General features: G+C 48.5%; 1 pseudogene; it reads left to right on the top strand.

The window, feature by feature from the left end:
- Positions 1-21,342, top strand: part of LOC147093167 (uncharacterized) — a 64,361-nt pseudogene that overhangs the window by 26,131 nt on the left and 16,888 nt on the right.

Here is a 21,342-nt window from a genome sequence, read left to right as displayed (position 1 = left end):
TGTGTTTGCAGGTGGGATGAACAAACAAATTCCTTTCCACACACGGAGCAGGTGAACAGACTGTCCCTGGTGTGACTGTGCCATTGAACTTCCAATGCAGACGGGGAACTGAATCCCTTCCCGCCGTCCCCACCTTTACCCGGTTTCTCCCTGGTGTGACGGTGCACGTGTCTCACCAGGTCAGGCAATTGGCTGAATCCGCGTTCACACACCGAACACGTGTGCAGTTTGTCATCGCTGCGATCGCTGCTTTCTCCTTCCATGTGCAAAGGCCGATGATATTCAGGTCCTGATGAATCGAGTGACTCTGTCAGATCTTGACGTGATGTTTGGTCTGAGCTTCCCGCCTGTAACTGCTCCACTTCTATAACCCTGTAAATTGAGATCAGAAAAGGATCAGAGGCAAACTGTTGTTTAATTTTCCCCTTTCCGAACCTAGGGGCAGTGAAGCTGATTTGCAGGCTCCAGCTGCTACACAGGTTGGTTGAAAGGATCAGCAGTAATGGCGGCTGTAATACCCACAAGCCCCCGTGCTCCAGAAAGCGCTCTGTTGACGCTGAGTCCCGTGCATGTGCTCATGGCCCCCGCGCTCTCCCTCCTGCTCTACAATCGCCCGTCCCGATCAGTCCGCAACGCGCATGCTCATCACACAAAACCCCGCGGTTGGAACACCGGCCGCGCATGCGGAGCCGCAACATCTGGTACTGGTGCGCGGCTCAGGTGGGGGCGAGTCGGTGTTTTGCCTCAGCCGCCAGGGAGGTGCACATGCGCAGGACGACCCAACATTCTTCCTGTCAGCAATCACTCCCTCGTTTCTTTAATAAAAACAGAAACTACTGGAAATACTCAGCAGGTCAGGCAGTATCTGTGGAGACAGAAACAGTTAATGTTTCAGGTCGATGACCTTTCGTCAGAACTGCTTGTTCTTTAGTGTCAGCCAGTGGCTCAGTGGGTAACACTCTCGCCTCTGATGTCATGAAAGTTGTGGGTTTAAGTCCCACTCCAGAGACTTGAGCACAAAAATGCAGGCTGACACTCCAGTGCAGTGCTGAGGGAGTGTGGCACTGTTGGAGGTGTCGTTTTTTGGATGAGATGTTAAACTGAGGCCCTGTCTGCTCTCTCAGCTGGATATAAAAGATCCCATGGCACTATTTCGAGAAAGACAGGCTTGCATTTATATGGTGCCTTTCACGACCAGCAGATGTCTTGAAGTGCTTTACAGCCAATGAGGTACTATTGTACTATTGGAGTGTAGTCACTGTTGTAATGTGGAAAAGAGCAGGGGAGTTATCCCCCGGTGTCCTAGCCAATGTTTATCCCTCAATTAACACAACAAAAAGATAGATTATCTGGTCATTATCACATTGCTGTTTGTGGGAGCTTGCGGTGCGCTTACTGACTTCCGCGGTTCCTACGCCAGAACCAGGGGTCACAGTCTAAGGATAAGGGGTAGGCCATTTAGGACAGAGATGAGGAGGAATTTCTTCACCCAGAGAGTGGTGAACCTGTGGAATTCTCTACCAGAGAAAGCTGTGGAGGCCAATTCATTAAATATATTCAAGAAGGAGTTGGATATATTTCTTAAGGCTAAAGGGATCAAGGGATATGGGGAGAAGGCCGTGACAGGGTATTGAGTTTGGATGATCAGCCATGATCTCATTGAATGGCGGAGCAGGCTCGAGGGGCCGAATGGCCTACTCCTGCTCCGATCTTCTGTTTCTTTGTTTACATTATAACAGTAACTGCACTTCAAAAAGTACTTCATTGGCTGTAAAGCGCTTTGGGACATCCGGTGGTGGTGAAAGGCGCTATATAAATGCAAGTCTTTCTTTCTTCACTGGTCTCACCAGCGACCTCTTCTGGCTGCTGGCTGATTGACAGCCATGAGCCCGCGCATGCGCACACGGAGCGGCGGTTTGTGCCGAGTCCGGCACAGCGACCCCTGCCGGTCAACAAGGGTAATAACCGCGCATGCCCACTGGAGACCAAACCCCTCCCCCACTCGGAGTTACGCCTGCGCACTCGGATCCTGCCGGACAGAGTCGGCGCGGGGCATTCCGGGAAAGGCCTTGGTGTCGGTTCCAGAGTCGCGATCGGTGAGGCAAATGTGTGTTTTCTTCGCTCCGATTGGGTGGAGAATGGCGCGGGGTGGATCGGGAGAGAATAAAAAGAGAAATAGAAAAACCTCAGAGTCCGCGAGGCCCCGGACCGAGCGGCGGCAGTTGGACGGTCACGTGATCTCCTCGGGAACACGTCACCCGGGCCCGCGGCCTGATTGACGGGAGCCTCCGACTAATAGGGAGCGAGCGGGGCGGGGCTGGCGGAGCGAGCCGGCGGCGGGTCCTCCAAGCAATCGGGGAGCCCGAGGGGCGGGACTAGCGCCGGCTGATTGTCTGATCCGCAGGGCAGCGAGTTTCTCCAGTCCCTTGTTCAGGGCCCGGGGCCAGGAGAGGCTGTGGGCTTTTATTCCCCGCATTGGACACAAGGCTCTTTGTCTCAGGCATATGGTGACGTCGCACTGAAACTTTCCTCCCTCCTTTACAAAGATGGCTGCCGTTAACCTGGGCCTGTATATGTTCTGATGTAGTCCTCCCACCACTGGGAGCGACAGTGATGCGTTCGTGCGACATAGCTCTACCGCGCAGGCGCAGTGCCGCTCCATTTCCTCTCCCGCGCAGGCGCAATACCGCTCCCCTGCCCTCCGGCGCAGGCGCAGTGCCGCTCCCTTTCTCCCGCGCAGGCGCAGTGCCGCTCCCCTGCCCTCCGGCGCAGGCGCAGTGCCGCTCCCTTTCTACCTCTCCCGCGCAGGTGCAGTGCCGCTCCCCTGCCCTCCCGCGCAGGCGCAGTGCCGCTCCCCTGCCCTCCGGCGCAGGCGCAGTGCCGCACCCCTGCCCTCCGGCGCAGGCGCAGTGCCTCTCCCCTGCCCTCTGGCGCAGGCGCAGTGCCGCTCCCCTGCTGTGTGCGGTGCCGGGCGGCGTGGGTTGATCGGTGAGTGAGGGTCAGACACAGGCTGATTGAGGGAACTCGGCCCGACAGCGGCTGCTCAGCCCCGAGTTTAGATCACAGCGAAGGAGGCTCACAGGGTCACCGCTCCGGGCAGTAACTCCGCACAGAAAATGGCGCATTTCCGCCCAGAGCAGTGAGAATGGGGGAGTTTCAGGAGGCCGGAAATTTACTGTGAGGAAAATTTCCAAACTAAACACACAGCCCCGCAACTGGGGATCTGAGGAAAATCCCCAAACTAAACACACAGCCCCGCAACTGGGGATCGGAGGAAAATCTCCAAACTAAACACACAGCCCCGCAACTGGGGATCTGAGCAAAGGCACAAAATCAAACAAATACTCCGCCTTCACATTGGATTATTAGTAAGCAGATTACATTACATTATTTCACGCTTTCAATGTTGTTCTTATTTTCTGCTTTGCCACAATTAGATCTCCCGGTGAATGATGGTGTGATTGACGAAGGTGCTCAGCTCGAAGTAAACAGGGATTGTCGACTGAGGAACAACAGCCGGTTAACCAGCACAGGATTGTGAGCACCAACCGGAGAGAACCCTTCCGATTCAAAGAGCTTCCAGAAATCGACTGGGGAGCAAGGTAAGAGAAAGTCCCATTGACTCAGATACACACTGATCCTGGAGAGGGACTGGGGAGAAAGGTCAGAGAGAGTCTCATTGACTCAGATACACACTGGTCCTGGAGATGGACGCTCCCGAACTCGCCCCCTGACCCTCCCGCACTCGCCCCCTGACTCTCCCGCACTCGCCCTGATGGGGCTGTTCTCAAGTACACCAAATGGTGCAATAAAACACCTCCAGAATCAAGGCCCTGCTCCTGGGGAAGGTGATCAGGCCCCAGGAACCAGTGCAAGTGAAGCGACTCCTTCTCCCGGAGATTTATTAAAGTTGAATGCTCCAAGAGTTGACCAAAAATCAGGTTAGTAATATTAATCAAGGAGTCAATTTCTGCTGTAAGGAGGGATGATACCTTAGCAGGTTCCGCTAATGAGGCCATATGGGTAGAACTTAAAAACAAAAAGGGGGCAAGCACTTTGCTGGGAGTGTACTATAGGCCCCCAAACAGTAAGGGGGAGATAGAGGAACAGATATGTAGGCAAATCTCAGAAGTGTAGAAATAATAGGGTAATAATTGTTGGGGATTTCAACCTCCCCAATATTAACTGGGATAGTCAGAGTGTGAAAGGCTTAGAGGGTGTGGAATTCTTAAAGTGCATCCAGGAGAGCTTTTTCAGCCAACATGTTGAAAGTCCTACAAGAGAGGGGGCGGTACTGGACCTAATTCGAGGGAATGTAGCAGGGCAAGTGGTAGAAGGGTTAGTAGGAGAGCATTTTGGTAACAGTGACCATAATTTGGTGAGATTTAAAGTAGTTATGGAAAAGGACAAAGATGGACCGGAAATAAAGGTTCTAAATTGGGGGAAGGCCGATTTTAATATGATAAGGCAGGATCTGGCCAAAGTGGACTGGGATCAGCTACTTGTAGGAAAATCCACATCAGAGCAGTGGGAGTCTTTCAGAAAGGAAATAGAGAGAGTACAACGCCAACATGTTCCCATAAAGGTCAAGGGTGGGACCAACAAATCCAGGGAACCCTGGATGTCGAGGGACATACAAGAATGGTTTAGGAAAAAAAGGGAGGCTTTTGGCAGATACAAAGGACTAAAAACAGTGGAAGCCCTAGAGGAGTATAGAAGGTGCAGGGGGGTACTTAAAAAAGAAATTAGGAGAACGAAGAGGGGTCATGAAAAAACACTGGCAGGCAAAATAAAGGAAAATCCCAAGGTGTTTTATTAGTATATTAAGGGCAAGAGGATAACCAGGGAAAGAGTAGAGCCCATTAGGGACCAAAGTGGCAATCTGTGTGTAGAGCCAGAAGATGTAGGTGAGGTTTTAAATTAATATTTTGCATCTGTGTTCACTATGGAGAAGGACGATGCAGGCATAGAAATCAGGCAGGGGGATTGTGATATACTTGAACAAATTAGTATTGAAAGGGAGGAGGTACTAGTGGTTTTAGCGGGCTTAAAAGTGGATAAACCCCCAGGCCCAGACGAGATGTATCCCAGGCTGCTGTGTGAGGCAAGGGAGGAGATTGCAGGGGCTCTGACACAAATTTTCAGAATCTCTCTGACCACAGGGGAGGTGCCAGAGGACTGGAGAACAGCTAATGTAGTACCATTATTCAAGAAGTGTAGCAGGGATAAACCAGGGAATTACAGGCCAGTGAGCTGAACATCAGTGGTAGGGAAATTATTGGAAAAAATTCTGAGGGACAGAATTAGTCTCCAGTTGGAGAGGCAAGGATTAATCAAGGATAGTCAGCATGGCTTTGTCAGGGGGAGATCATGTCTAACCAATTTGATTGAATTTTTCGATGGGGGTGACTAGGTGTGTGGATGAGGGCAGTCCAGTTGATGTAGTCTACATGGACTTCAGTAAGGCTTTTGACAAAGTCCCACATGGGAGACTGGTCAAGAAGGTAAGAGCCCATGGGATCCAGGGCAATTTGGCACTTTGGATCCAAAATTGGCTTAGTGGCAGGAGGCAGAGGGTGATGGTCGAAGGTTGTTTTATGACTGGAAGCTTGTGTCCAGTGGGTTACCGCAGGGATCGGTGCTGGGTCCTTTGCTGTTTGTAGTGTACATTAATGATTTAGATATGAATGTAGGAGGTATGATCAGTAAGTTCGCAGATGACACGAAAATTGGTGGAGTGGTAAATAACGAGGGGGGAAACCTCAGGCTACAGGATAATATAGACGGGTTGGTTAGATGGGCAGCACAGTGGCAAATGGAATTTAACCCTGAAAAGTGTGAGGTGATGCATTTTGGGAGGACTAACAAGGGAATACACAATGAATGGTAGAACCCTAGGAAGGACAGCGGATCAGAGGGACCTTGGTGTGCATGTACATAGATCCCTGAGGGCAGCAGGGCAGCTAGATAGGGTGGTTAAGAAGGCATATGGGATACTTATATTCTATGCCTCGGCTAATGAAGGCAAGAGCAGGGAGGTTATGATGGAGCTGTACAAAACGCTAGTTAGGCCACAGCTGGAATACTGTGTGCAGTTCTGGTTGCCACACTATAGGAAGAATGTGATTGCATTGGAGAGGGTGCAGAGGAGATTCACCAGGGTGTTACCTGGGCTGGAGCGCTTCAGCTATGAAGAGAGACTGGACAGGTTGGGGTTGTTTTTCTTAGAGCAGAGAAGGCTGAGGGGGGACCTCATTGAGGTGTACAAAATTATGAGGGGCATAGGGTAGATAGAAAGGAACTTTTCCGCTTAGTAGAGGGGTCAATAACCAGGGGGCATAGTTTCAAGGTAAGGGGCAGGAGGTTTAGAGGTGATTTGAGGAAAAGCTTTTTCACCCAGAGGGTGGTTGGAATCTGGAACTCACTGCCTGAAAGGGTGGTAGAGGCAGGAACCCTCACAACATTCAAGAAGCATTTAGATGAGCACTTGAAACACCATAGAATACAAGGCTACGGACCAAGTGCTGGAAAATGGGATTAGAATAGACAGGGCTTGATGGCCGGCGCGGACACGATGGGCGAAGGTCCTTTTCTGTGCTGTATAAATCTATGACTATGGTAGCACTCTTGCCTCTGAGGCATAAGGCTGTGGGTTCAAGTCCCACTCCAGAGACATGAGCACAAAAATCCAGGCTGACACTCCAGTGCAGTACTGAGGCACTGTCAGAGGTGGTGTCTTTCGGATGAGACATTAAACTGAGGCCCTGTCTGCTCTCTCAGGTGGATGTAAAAGATCCCATGACACTATTTTGAGAAAGAAAGACTTGCATTTATGTAGTGCTTTCATGACCAGCAGACGTCTTGAAGTGCTTTACAGCCAATGAAGTACTTTTGAGGTGTAGTCACTGTTGTAATGTGGAAAAGAGCAGGGGAAATATCCCCGGTGTCCTAGCCAATGTTTATCCCTCAATCAATGTAACAAACGGATAATAGCAAAATACTGCGGATGCTGGAAATCTGAAATAACAACAAGAAATGCTGGAAACACTCAGCAGGCCAGGCAACATCCGTAGAGAGAGAAACAGAGTTAACAAAAAGATAGATTATCTGGTCATTATCACATTGCTGTTTGTGGGAGCTTGCTGTGCGCTATTTGGCTGCCGCATTTCCTACATTACAACAGTGACTACACTTCAAAAGGACTTCATTGGCTGTAAAGCACTTTAGGATGTCCGGTGGTGGTGAAAGGCGCTATAGAAATGCAAGTGTTCCTTTCTTCACTGGTCTCACCAGCGACCTCTTCTGGCTGATGGTTAATTGACAGACAATAGTCCGCGCATGCGCACAGGGAGCGGCGGTTCGGACCGAGTCCGGCACAGTGACCCCTCCCGGTCACCAAGGGTAAAAACCGTGCATGCCCAGAAGGGGCCAACCCCCTTCCCCCACTCGGAGCTGCGCCTGCGCACTCAGATCCTGCCGGACGGAGTTGGCGTGGGGCATTCCGGGGAAAGGCCTTAGTGTCGGGTCCAGAGTCGCGATCGGTGACGCAAAGTGAGTTTTCTCCGCTCCGATTGGGTGGAGAATCGCGCAGGGTGGGGGTAGGGGTGGATCGGGAGAGAATAAAGAGAAATAGAAAAATCTGAGAGTCCGCGAGGCCCCGGACCGAGCAGCGTCAGTTGGATGGAGCATGTGATCTCCTCGGGGAAATGTGACCCGGGCCCAGGGCCTGATTGGCGGGAGCTTCCAACCAATAGGGAGCGAGCGGGGCAGGGCTGGAGGAGCGAGCCGGCGGCGGGTCCTCCAACCAATCGGGGAACCTGAGGGGCGGGACTAGCGCCGGCTGATTGTCTGATCCGCAGGGCAGCGAGTTTCTCCAGTCCCTTGTTCAGGGCCCGGGGCCAGGGGAGGCTGTGGGCCTTTATTCCCCTCATTGGACACAAGGCTCTTTGTCTCACAACACACTGGCTCAGGTTTTAATACAGACTTTTTAAATTCATCAATAAAAGCAGATAAACCTCGTGCTTCTGTGGAACAAACTTTCTAATATTTTATAGAATCATAAAATGGTTACAGCACAGAAGGCCATTCAGCCCGTCGAGCCCGTGCCGGCTCTCTGCAAGACCACTTCAGCTAGTCCCATCCCCGCCCTTTCCCCGTAACCCTGCAATTCTTTTTACTTCAGGCACTTATCCAATTCCCTTTTGAAAGCCGTGATTGAATCTGCCTCCACCACCCTTTCAGGCAGTGCAGTCCAGATCCTAACCACTCGCTGCATAAAAAAGTTTTTCCTCATGTCGCCTTTGGTTCTCGACCCTTCCGCCAATGGGAACAGTTTCTCCTCTGTCCAGACCCATCATGATTTTGAACACCTCTATCAAATCTCCTCTCTACCTTCTCTGCTGTAAGGAGAACCACCCCAGCTTCTCGAGTCTATCCACATAACTGAAGTCCTTCATCCCTTATCCCTGGAACCATTCTTGTAAATCTTTTCTGCAATCTCTCTGAGGCCTTCACATCCTTCCTAAAGTGCGGTGCCCAGAATTGGACACAATTCACCAGTTGAGGCCGAACCAGTGTTTTATAAAGGTTCATCATAACTTCCTTGCTTTTGGACTCTCTGCCTCTATTTATTAAGCCCAGGATCCCGTATGCTTTTTTAACCACTTTCTCAACCTGCCCTGCCACCTTCAACGATTTGTGCACACATACCCCCAGGTCTCTCTGTTCATGCACACACTTTAGAATTGTACCCTTTAGTTTATATTGCCTCACTTGGTTCTTCCTACCAAAATGTATCACTTTGCACTTTTCTGCGTTAAATTTCATCTGCCACATGTCCGCCCATTCCACCAGCCTGTCTATGTCTTCTTGAAATCTATCACTATCCTCCTCACTGTTCACTTTACTTCCACGTTTTCTGTCATCTGCAAATTTTGAAATTGTGCCCTGTACACCCAAGTCTAGGTCATTAATATATATCAAGTAAAGCAGTGGTCCTAGTACCGATCCCTGGGGAACACCACTGTATACCTTCCTCCAGTCCGAAAAACAACCATTCACCACTACTCTCTGTTTCCTGTCACTTTGCCAATTTTGTATCCATGTTGCCACTGTCCCTTTTATTCCATGGTCTTCAACTTTGCTGGCAAGCCTATTATGTGGCACTTGTGGAACGCCTTTTGGAAATAAATGTATACCACGTTAACCGCATTGCCCTCATCAACCCTCTCTGTTACCTCATCAAAAACTCAATCAGAATCAGAGCGGCCGGGACCAGAGGACATGTGGCCAGAGCCCCGGCACCAGGAAACCCAGGGTGCAGCGCCTCCCCCATCCAAGCCGCCGCTTCCCGGTTTCTTCAGCTGGTTCCACCAAGTCCGAATCGGGAAAAGGACAGGAGCCAGGCTCCCAGAATGGCCCACGGCCCCGGGGGGCATGCGCACTCTCAGCAGGGAAATCAGCGCATTGGATAGAGCGGTTTCTGGGGCACGGGGGATTGTGGGTGCTGCGGCCGCCATTAGTCAGCGGCTGTCAGGAAGAGTTTTATTTCAGGCTGATGGAAGGTAGGTCCTTGGCCGCCTGTGTAGGCCTTTTTGTTGCTTCATTGTTGAGGATATAACTAGTAAAATAGATAAGGGAGAATCAGTGGATGTTGTGTATTTGGACTTCCAGAAGGCTTTCGATAAGGTCCCGCATAAGAGATTAGCGTGTAAAGTTAAGGCACATGGGATTGGGGGCAAGATATTGACTTGGATAGAGAACTGGTCGGCAGACAGAAAGCAAAGAGTTGGAATAAACGGGTCTTTTTCCGAGCGGCAGGCAGTGACTAGTGGGGTACCGCAGGGATCGGTCCTTGGACCCCAGCTATTCACAATATATATTAATGATCTAGACAAGGGAACTAGATGTAATATCTCCAAATTTGCAGACAACACAAAGCTGGGTGGGCGTGTGTGCTGTGAGGAGGATGCTGAGAAACTACAGGATGATTTGGACAGATTGGGTGATTGGGCAGAAGCATAGCAGATGCAATATAACGTGGATAAATGTGAGCTTATCCACTTTGGTGGCCAAAACAGGAAGGCAGATTATTATCTGAATGGCAATAGATTGGGAGAAGGGGAAGTGCAACGAGACCTGGGTGTCCTTGTGCACCAGTCGCTGAAGGTAAGCATGCAGGTGCAGTAGGCGGTTAAGAAGGCTAATGGTATGTTGGCCTTCATAGCGAGAGGGTTTGAGTACAGGAACAAGGATGTCTTGCTGCAGTTGTACAGGGCCTTGGTGAGACCACATCTTGAGTATTGTGTGCAGTTTTGGTCACCTTATCTGAGGAAGGATGTTCTTGCCGTGGAAGGAGTTCAGCGAAGATTCACCAGGCTGATACCTGGGATGGCAGGAATGACATATGAGGAGAGATTGGGACGATTGGGCTTATACTCGCTGGAGTTTAGAAGAATGAGAGGGGATCTCATTGAAACTTATTAAATTCTGACAGGACTGGACAGACTAGATGCAGGAAGGATGTTCCCGATGGTCGGGGAGTCCAGAACCAGGGGTCACAGTCTTAAGGATAAGGGGTAGGCCATTTAGGACAGAAATGAGGAGGAATTTCTTCACCCAGAGAGTGGTGAACCTGTGGAATTCTCTACCACAGAAGGCAGTGGAGGCCAATACATTATTAAATATATTCAAGAAGGAGTTGGATATATTTCTTAAGGCTAAAGGGATCAAGGGGTATGGGGAGAAAGCAGGTACCGGGTACTGAACTTGGATGATCAGCCATAATCGCACTGAATGGTGGAGCAGGCTCGAGGGGCCGAGTGGCCTACTCCTGCTCCTATCTTCTATGTTTCAGTTTGAGCTGGAGTGGAGATGGAGGAAAAGCTGCTGGGTTTAACCCCCAGTACTTCTGAGCCCAGGAGGACCCAACAATTTCCAATGTGAGACTGTCAAGGGAGGTGGATTCTGGGGGAGATTAGGTTGTTAAACAGACACTGTTCGTACAATGTAAAAGAGTATTGTTTTCGGAACAAGTATTTCTGTACAGGCTTTTAATCCAGTTTACATCTACAGATTTGTTTTAATTCATTCTTGGGATGTGGGCGTAGCTCGCAAGAGCAGCAAATATGGCCAATCCCCAGTTTCCCATTGAGAGGGGGTGGTGAGTCGCCTTCTTGAACTACTGCAGTCCGTGTGGTGAAGGTATTCCCACAATGTTGTTCGGTAAGGAGTTCCAGGATTATGACCCAGCAACGATGAATATATCTGAGCCAGGATGACGTGTGACTTGGCGGGGAACTTGGATGTGATGGTGCTCCCATACAACAGCTGCCCTTGTCCTTCTAGGTGGTGGAGGTTGTGGGTTTTGGAGGTTCTATCAAAGTTCTGGTCGAGTTGCAGATGTATAAAGTTCCTTTCCTTCGCCCCCTCCCACCTCCCTCTCTCCTCCCATAGAGGCCAGAGTCTTGTGTAGGCCCAGACCAGGTGGCGGATTCCCTTCCCTGAAGGACATTAGTGAACCAGTTGGGTATTTATGACAATCCAGCATCTTTCATGGTCACTTTTTTCTAGTGCCGGCCCCACAATTGAGCAGATTCATTGAGCTCAATTTCACAACCTGCCTTTGTTTTCTTGTGGGTTGTCTCTCACGCTCCCTGTTTTATATTAATTTTACAGGGCACTGGAAGGGAAGGATTTGCAGACGGTAAGCTCAAACCAAACATCACTTCAAGATCTAACAGAGTCACTCGACTCATCGGATCTGAATATCATCGGCCTCTGAACATGGAAGCAAAAAGCACCGTTCACAGCGAGGAGAAACCGTACACGTGTTCTGTGTGTGGACGAGGCTTCAGCCAACCCTCTGGCCTATCGATACACCAGCGCATTCACACCGCGGAGAGGCCGTTCACCTGCTCTGAGTGTGGGAAGGGATTCACTCAGTCATCCCACCTACTGACACACCAGCGAGTTCACACTGGGGAGAGGCCGTTCACCTGCTCTGAGTGTGGGAAGGGATTCACTAAGTCATCCAACCTACTGACACACCAGCGAGTTCACACTGGGGAGAGACCGTTCACCTGCTCTGAGTGTGGGAAGGGATTCACTCAGTCATCCACCCTGCTGATACACCAGCGTGTTCACACCGGGGAGAGACCGTTCACGTGCTCTGAGTGTGGGAAGGGATTCACTAAGTCATCCAACCTGCTGACACACCTGCGAGTTCACACTGGAGAGGGTCTGTTCACCTGCTCTGAGTGTGGGAAGGGATTCACTCAGTCATCCGACCTTCAGACACATCAGCGAGTTCACACTGGGGAGAGGCCATTCACCTGCTCTGAGTGTGGGAAGGGATTCACTAATTCATCCAACCTGCTGAATCACCAGCGCGTTCACACTGGGGAGAGGCCGTTCACCTGCTCTGAGTGTGGGAAGGGATTCTCTAAGTCATCCAACCTGCTGAATCATCAGCATGTTCACACTGGAGAGAGACCGTTCACCTGCTCTGAGTGTGGGAAGGGATTCGGTAATTCATCCAACCTGCTGAATCACCAGCGAGTTCACACTGGGGAGAGGCCGTTCACCTGCTCAGAGTGTGGGAAAGGATTCACTAAGCCATCCTACCTGCTGAATCATCAGCATGTTCACACTGGGGAGAGGCCGTTCACCTGCTCTGAGTGTGGGAAGGGATTCACTCAGTCATCCAGCCTGCTGACACACCAGCGAGTTCACAAGTGACTGCACGGGTTGGATTCTGCTGTTGTTGCTGCTGTTAATCACATTCAGGACTGAACCATGTTCATTCTGACAGTTGGGGTTTGTTTCTGTTGATGTTAATAACCCCTATAACTGGGCTGGAATTTAATATTCTGGATAGATGTCAAATAAACGAGCTTTGTTTTAAACACATTATTGTAGATTTTCTTCTTTCCCACCTGAGTGTTTAGCATCACCTAGCTGGAGCTCAAAGGACAATCTGGGGGAGGATCGTACGGCGGGAACAGAACTCCAGCCTGGACACAGTCCTTCAGGGCCACACTGAGAGGGGCAAATGGCACTTTGGTCTTTCTTGTCTCTCTTCACTGACAGCAAAGTAGCCGTGCAGGTTAATCTCGAGGCGTGTGAGAAACGTGTCCCAGCCGCTGTCTGCCATGGTTCAGAGCTCCTAGGCACGGAACAGAAGGCTCCTTTAGGAATGTACCCCAGTGCTTTTTTTTTAATGGCCTTATTAACCTGTGTTGCTACTTTTAGTGATTTGTGTATCTGTATCCCTGGATCCCTCTGCTCCTCTAGCCCATTTAGACTATTAGGGAGAAATTCGGTGGTGCCGGGGCTAATTTTAGCGCCCCAAAAACGTTAGCGCCCCTGCGCATTAAATTCAGTGGTAGCGCCCCAGGCAGGAGGCGGGGTGCTACTGGAAGCGCTCCCCTCCCTCTTGAGGCGCTACCAGTGAATTTCACGGCGATTCGTGTAACAGCGCCACGCCCGCCGGCACACAGCACCGTGTCATAGCAGACCTCCCTCCCTGATTAAAGGGGAGGGGCCTAGCACTGCGCACACCGGGGCCCTGCTGGACCACCGGGGAGCGGGGTGTCTGATCAAGAGGAGCGCCGGGCTGAGCAATCGCGGCCGACACCCCGAAGAAGAAAGGGAAAGGGGGCAGGTGCTGGCAGTCGGCCAAAATAAAAAGTTGCCGCCCGACACCTGCCCTTTAAGTGGCATCGCCGCGGCTGCAGAAACGACCCCTGACCCTGTCGGACATATCGTCCGGTGATAGGTATGGGGTCGCAACCCAAGGTTGCAGCCGGGGTGCTGCGCATAGTGATGACGTCATTGCCGGCGGTGCAGTGCCACGGGGAGCTACAGACTACCTCCGCCGCTAACCTCCCGCTGAATATCGCGGGAGGCACAAAGCAACCCAATTTCTCCCCCTTGTCCAAATAGTGAGTGGCCTCCTTATTCTTCCCACCAAAGCACACCACCTCACACTGACCTATAGTGAAATTCATTAACACACCACCTCACACTGGCCTATAGTGAAATTCATTAACACGCCACCTCACACTGACCTATAGTGAAATTCATTAACACACACCTCACACTGACCAATAGTGAAATTCATTAACACACCACCTCACACTGACCTATAGTGAAATTCATTAACACACCACCTCACACTACGATGGTATGAGGCGTGAGTTGGGTAGGTTTGATTGGGGAATGTTACTCAAAGGGTTGACGGTGGATAGGCAATGGCAAACATTCAAAGATCGCATGGATGAACTACAGAATTTGTTCATCCCTGTTTGGCATAAAAATAAAACAAAAAAGGTGACTCAACCATGGCTAACAAGGGAAATTAGGGATAGCATAGGATCGAAGGAAAGGACATACAAATTGGCCAGAAAAATCAGTAAACCTGACGATTGGGAGCAGTTTAGGATTCAGCAAAGGAGGACAAAGGGATTAATTAAGAGGGGGGAAATAGAATATGAGAGTAAGCTTGCAGGGAACATAAAAACTGACTGTAAAAGCTTTTATAGATAAGTGAAGAGAAAAAGATTGGTGAAGTCAAGCGTAGGTCCCTTGCAGTCAGAATCAGGGGAATTTATAATGGGGAACAAAGAAATGGCAGACCAATTAAATACATGCTTTGGTTCTGTCTTCACAAAGGAGGACACAAATAACCTCCCAGAGATGTTGGGGAACATAGGGTCTAATGAGAGGGAGGAACTGAAAGAAATCAGCATTTGTAGGGAAATGGTGTTAGGGAAATTGACGGGATTGAAGGCCGATAAATCCCCAGGGCCTGATAATCTACATCCTAGGGTACTTAAGGAAGTGCCCTAGAAATAGTAGATGCATTGCTGATCATCTTCCAACATTCAATAGAATCTGGATCAGTTCCCATGGATTGGAGAGTAGCTAATGTTACCCCACTATTCAAAAAAGGTGGTAGAGAGAAAATGGGGAATTATAGACCGGTAAGCCTGACATCGGTAGTGGGGAAAATGCTAGAGTCCATTATAAAAGATGTAATAGCAGAGCACTTGGAAAACAGTGACAGGATCGGACGAAGTCAACATGGATTTACAAAAGGTACATCGTGCTTGACTAATCTACTGGAATTTTTTTAGGATGTAACTGGTGGAATAGATAAGGAAGAACCCGTGGATGTGGTGTATTTGGACTTTCAGAAGGCTTTCGATAAGGTCCCGCATAAGAGATTGGCGTGTAAAGTTAAGGCACATGGGATTGGGGGCAAGATATTGACTTGGATAGAGAACTGGTTGTCAGACAGGAAGCAAAGAGTTGGAATAAACGTCTCTTTTTCCGAGTGGCAGACAGTGACTAGTGGGGTACCACAGGGATCGGTCCTAGGACCCCAGCTGTTCACAATATATATAAATGATCTAGACGAGGAAACTAGATGTAATATCTCCAAGTTTGCAGACGACACAAAGCTGGGTGGGCATGTGTGCTGTGAGGAGGATGCCGAGAAACTCCAGGATGATTTGGACAGGTTGGGTGATTGGGCAGAAGCATGGCAGATGCAGTATAATGTGGATAAATGCGAGGTTATCCACTTTAGTGGCAAAAACAGGAAGGCAGATTATTATCTGAATGGCAATAGATTGGGAGAAGGGGAAGTGCAAGGAGACCTGGGTGTCCTTGTGCACCGGTCGCTGAAGGTAAGCATGCAGGTGGTTAAGAAGGCAAATGGTATGTTGGCCTTTGTAGCGAGAGGGTTCGAGTACAGGAACAAGGATGTCTTGCAGTTGTACAGAGCCTTGGCGAGACCACATCTTGAGTATTGTGTGCAGTTTTGGTCGCCTTATCTGAGGAAGGATGTTCTTGCCATGGAGGGAGTGCAGCGAAGATTCACCAGACTGATACCTGGGATGGCAGGAATGATGTATGAGGAGAGATTGGGGCGATTGGGCTTATACTCGCTGGAGTTTAGAAGAATGAGAGGGGATCTCATCGAAACTTATAAAATTCTAACAGGACTAGACAGACTAGATGCAGGAAGGATGTTTCTGATGGCCGGGGAGTCCAGAACCAGGGGTCACAGTCTAAGGATAAGGGGTAAGCCATTTAGGACAGAGATGAGGAGGAATTTCTTCACCTGTGGAATTTTCTACCACAGAAGGTAGTAGAGGCCAATTCATTAAATATATTCAAGAAGGAGTTAGATATATTTCTTAAGGCTAAAGGGATCAAGGGATATGGGGAGAAGGCAGGAACAGGGTACTGAGTTTGGATGATCAGCCATGATCTCATTGAATGGCGGAGCAGGCTCGAGGGGCTGAATGGCCTACTCCTGCTGCTGTCTTCTATGTTTCTAAGTTACTGTGGACACGCGGGACTTGCATGCTCACTCTGATTGAGGATCAATATCAGGTACGTTAGAGGACAGAGGATCTGCTGACCTTATATTTCCGAATAAGGTATTAAAGTTGGTGACATGAGACTCTCAATTCTGCTAATTAATAAGACAAGGCATTAGCTAGAATCTTACACCCCAAAGTCCCTCTGTTCCGCTATACCTTTTAAAGTTTTACCATTTAATGGAGATTTCCTACTTTTTTCTTCCAGCCAAAATGCATCACCTTATAATTCACTGCGTTAAATTTCCTCTGACATCTACATGCCCCATTTACTAACCTGTGTATTCACACTGAAGTCACTTACAGTCCTCTTCACAGCTTCCCACAATCCATATTTTGGTCTCTGTTGTGTTTGTACACAACTACATAAACTAATAAAGCAACAGAGACTGAGAGTAACTTCAAGAGAACTTTACTGGGTAACTGGAACTTCAGCACTGACTGTACAAATCGATACGCGTCTGTTATATACGCTCGCAACTAAGGATATACATCTGCTAAACAAAGTAGTCCCTTCAATGTTGTATACATTACACTTGCTCCCCTTTTAGTTTAATAGTATATTAATGCAAAATTTCTATAATTAACATACAGAGCCTGTCTTTACAGTAACAAAATTCAAATTCCAACATAAATTTTATTTACAAGTCAAGTCTCTGGGGAGGCCTCCTCTGCCTCTCTGGGTAACGTCTCTCCAGACTCTCTTGCTTTGGGGAATGAGACTGTACAGGTACAGTTGCATCAGGTGAGCTATCAGCACAGGTAGAGCTCTCAGCTGTGGACGAGGCTGGTGCTGATGCTGATGAATCAGGAGTGTCTGTTTCCATGTCAGGTGAGTCTGGGCGAGGTATAGGGGTGTTTTCCACCTGAACGTCCAGAATTTGGTCCACATGACGTCTCAAAGCGTTCTCTCCCACATCTACAGTATACATCAGTGGTCCCTCTCTTGTGGATATTGTATCTGGTTGCCACTCTTCCGTCCGGAAATCACGAGCAAGATCTGACTGTCCCACACTGAAGCTTCTTGTTGGCTTAGCATTCAAATGTTTGAACTGTTTGTTCTCTACATCATGACATACATTCGGTTTAAGAAGGTCCATGCGAGATCTCAGGTTCCTGTTCAGAAACATCATCGCTGGAGTCTGATTAGTGGCTGCGTGTACTGCGTTCCGATAAGCAAAGAGGAAATTGCCTGTCTTGTGTTGCAGTGGTAGATTCTCGCTGTACATTGCTTTGATGGCCTTCTTGAAAGTCTGTATGAATCTTTCTGCCAAGACATTTGTAGCTGGATGGTACGGGGCAGATGTGTAGTGCTTGATTCCATTTTTCCTCGTGAACCTTTGGAATTCGTCAGAGACAAATTGTTGTCCATTGTCTGTGCAGATTTGTTCTGGTAGTCCATTTCTAGCGAACATGGTCCTCAGAACTGAAATGGTCTTTTCAGATGTGGTTAATTTCATTTTAATGACCTCGGGCCATTTGGAATGTGCATCGACTGCAATCAAGAACATGGAGTCCATGAACGGTCCAGCAAAGTCGATGTGCACACATTGCCATGGTGATGAGGGCCATTCCCATGGGTGGAGAGTGGCTTGTGGTGGTGCGTTCTGGACCTTTTGACATCCTGAACAGCTCTTTGTCAGGTCCTCGATCTGTTTGTCAATTCCCGGCCACCACACGTATCCACATGCAAGGCTTTTCATCTTTACCATACCTAAGTGGCCTTCATGCAGTTCATCTAGCACTCGGTCACGAAGCTTGGGAGGAATCACAACTCATGAGCCGCACATCAGTGTTCCTCGACACACTGATAACTGCTCCCTCCTAGCTGAGAATGCTGGAAATAATGAGTCACCATGCGCTGGCCATCCCTTCACAGTGATGTCATAAACTTTTGACAATGTAGGGTCATTGCGTGTTTATCTTTCAATGAGGGAGTTTGTCACTGGTAGCTGCTCAACTATTGTGTGAAATACCTCTGCTGAGTCAACTGTTGTAGTTTCTTCTGAGGTCGGCAGTGGTAAACGTGACAAACCATCAGTGTTGCCATGTTGCTTGGTCCCCTTGTATTCAATGTCATACAGGTGAGCCCCTAGGAAGAGTGACCATCGCTGCAGCCGTTGTGCCGTCATCACTGGAACGCCCTTCCTTGGGTTGAAGATTGAAACGAGAGGCTGGTGGTCAGCTAACAGTGTAAACTGTTGACCATACAAGTAGTGGTTGAATTTCTTGACTCCCCACACAAGGCTGAGGGCCTCTCGGTCAATCTGTGCATAATTGCATTCAGCTGTAGTCAAGGATCTTGAAGCAAAGGCTATTGGTCTCTCTCAGCTGTCTGGCAACTTATGTGACAACACGGCACCAATGCCATAGGGTGAAGCATCACATGCCAGTCGAATAGGTAAGGATGGGTCAAAGTGAGCTAGCACCTCTTCTGAAGTAATGAGTCTTTTACTCTCTTGAAAAGCTTGTTCACAGCTGTCACTCCACTTCCATTGTGACCCTGTCTGTAGCAGTGCATTTAGTGGATGTAACACTGTGGATAGGTTGGGCAAGAACTTGTGATAGTAGTTCACCAGTCCAAGATATGATCTCAACTGAGACACATTTTCAGGTGTTGGTGCATTAATCACAGCTTCAATCTTGTCTGGAGACTTGTGTAAACCGTCCTTGTCCACAGTATGAGATTTCCTTTTTGAAAAACTCACACTTGTCTCGGTTCGCTCGGAGCCCATACTCCAGTAACCTGATGAGTACCTGTTCAAGGTTGGAAAGGTGGTCATTGTCATTCTTGCCAGTAATAATGATGTCATCAAGATAACACTGAGTACCTGGGATCCCCTGCAGGACTTGGTCCATTGCCCTTTGCCAGATTGCAGGAGCTGATGCTATTCCGAATACCAGCCGATTGTACTGGTAAAGGCCTTTGTGCGTATTTATTGTTAGGTACTTCTTTGATGCATCATCAATTACCATTTGGAGATAGGCCTGGGCCAAGTCAATCTTTGTGAAGCGTTCCCCTCTTGACAGGGAAGCAAAGATGTCCTCAATGCGAGGCAATGGGTACTGTACTGTGTGGAGGACTGGGTTAACAGTCACTTTAAAGTCTCCACAAATGCGCACTTTTCTTGGTTTTGTGCTGGAGGTTTTCTTCATCACTGGAACTATAGGTGTGGCCCATTCACTCCAATCCACCTTGGACAGGACCCCTAACTGTTCCAAGTTCTCCAGCTCTGCTTCTACTGAAGGGCGAATTGCATAAGGCACTGGTCTGGCCTTGTGGAACTTTGGATTTGCATTCTCCTCAATCTTAATTTTTGCTTTCATGCCCTTAAGTGTTCCTATTCCCTTCTTGAACACTTCCTGAGAGTCAGAGAGTATTTGTGACAGTCTCTCAGGAGTGGCGTTGCTGTCCTCCTTTGCTGACACAAACAGTGCTTGGATGGTGTGCCAATCCAACTGTATTTTCCTGAGCCATTCGCGTCCCAGCAATGGTGGTCCTCCATTTTCCACTACATAGAGGTTCAATTGCGGTATTTTTTTTTCTTGGTATGTCACTGTCACTTTTATTTTACCTTTGGGGCACACTCTTTGTCCTGTGTATGTCTTTAACAGCACTTTAGTTGGCCTTAGCGGTATGTGTGAAAACAGTCGTTTGTAGTCATGTACAGAGATCACTGTTAAAGCTGAGCCTGTGTCCAACTCCATTTTCAGCCTAACTCCTGCCACTTCTGGAGTAACCCATATTATTCTGTGATCCTCTGTTTCTTTCACACTGTGTAGTTTTAGACAAGCCAGATCCTCTTCCTATCTCCAGTCACTTGGTGTACCCTCTTGTATCTATCTTTGAAATGTTTCTTGTTTCCAGTCACTTGGTGTGCCTTTTTGTTACTCTGTATTGTATCAGTTTTCTGCTTTGCTTTGCAGACCCTCTCAATGTGCCCTCGTTTGCTACATTGTCTGCAATCTTTGTCTTTAAACCAACAGTCATTGTGGTCATGTGACATTTTACCACAGCAATAGCACTTTTTTCTGTTTCAGAGACATTTTGTTAGTGGAATATTCCAGGGATTTTTGTTGAATTTCTAAAGCGCCACGTGCTGCTGCTTCCATTGAAATTGCAATACTTAAAGCCTTCTCCAAGGTGAGATCTTTTTCAGACAGGAGCTTCTTTTGTGTGCTTTCACTTTGCATAGCACACACAAATCTGTCTCTCAATGTGTCTGATAAGCCCAACCCAAATTGGCAATGTTCCGATAATTTGCGCAACTTTGCCAAATATTCAGAAATGCTTTCATTTTTGCTCTGGTTCCGCTTATGGAATTTAAATCTTTCAGCTATAAGCAGTGGTCTGGGGCTTAAATGGTCTTGGAGTGTGTCCACTATTTGTTTGAATGTTTTGTTTGCTGGCTTTTCAGGGCTTAGTAAACTACATAGCAGCCCATATGTACTTGCGCCCATAACACTTAGCAAAACAGTGGCTTTCTTTCCTACCTCCACTCCGTTAGCCTCACAGTACAACTCCACTCTTTCAATGTAAGTTGCCCAGTCTTCAATGCTGCTATCAAATGCTGCAATCGTGCCAATCATCACCATTTTTCTTTTTCCAAACCCGTTTTTCTTTCTTTACTAGTTAGCTAGCGTCATGCAAGTCCTGTGCACTTTTCACTTGACTTACGTAACCCCTGCCTAGCTTAGCAAGCGTGCTCCGTTTTCTCTACCTTCTCGCTCCTTTCTTCCAAATTTCGGTGTCCTCTGGATGTGATGCCAGAATAGGAAGACGTATGCTCATAATTCTCATCGCCAATTTGTTGTGTTTGTACCACTACACACAACTACAAAAAACAATAAAGCAGCAGAGACTGAGAGTAACTTCAAGAGAACTTTACTGGGTAACTGGAACTTCGGCACTGACTGTACACATCAATACGCGTCTGTTATATACGCTCAC

This window comes from Somniosus microcephalus, unplaced genomic scaffold (genome assembly GCF_052327205.1).
Source record: "Somniosus microcephalus isolate GS21.2 unplaced genomic scaffold, FLI_Smic_1.0 unresolved_chr1, whole genome shotgun sequence".
In the NCBI taxonomy this organism is placed as follows: domain Eukaryota; kingdom Metazoa; phylum Chordata; class Chondrichthyes; order Squaliformes; family Somniosidae; genus Somniosus; species Somniosus microcephalus.
This window is presented reverse-complemented; position numbering and strand designations above follow the sequence as displayed.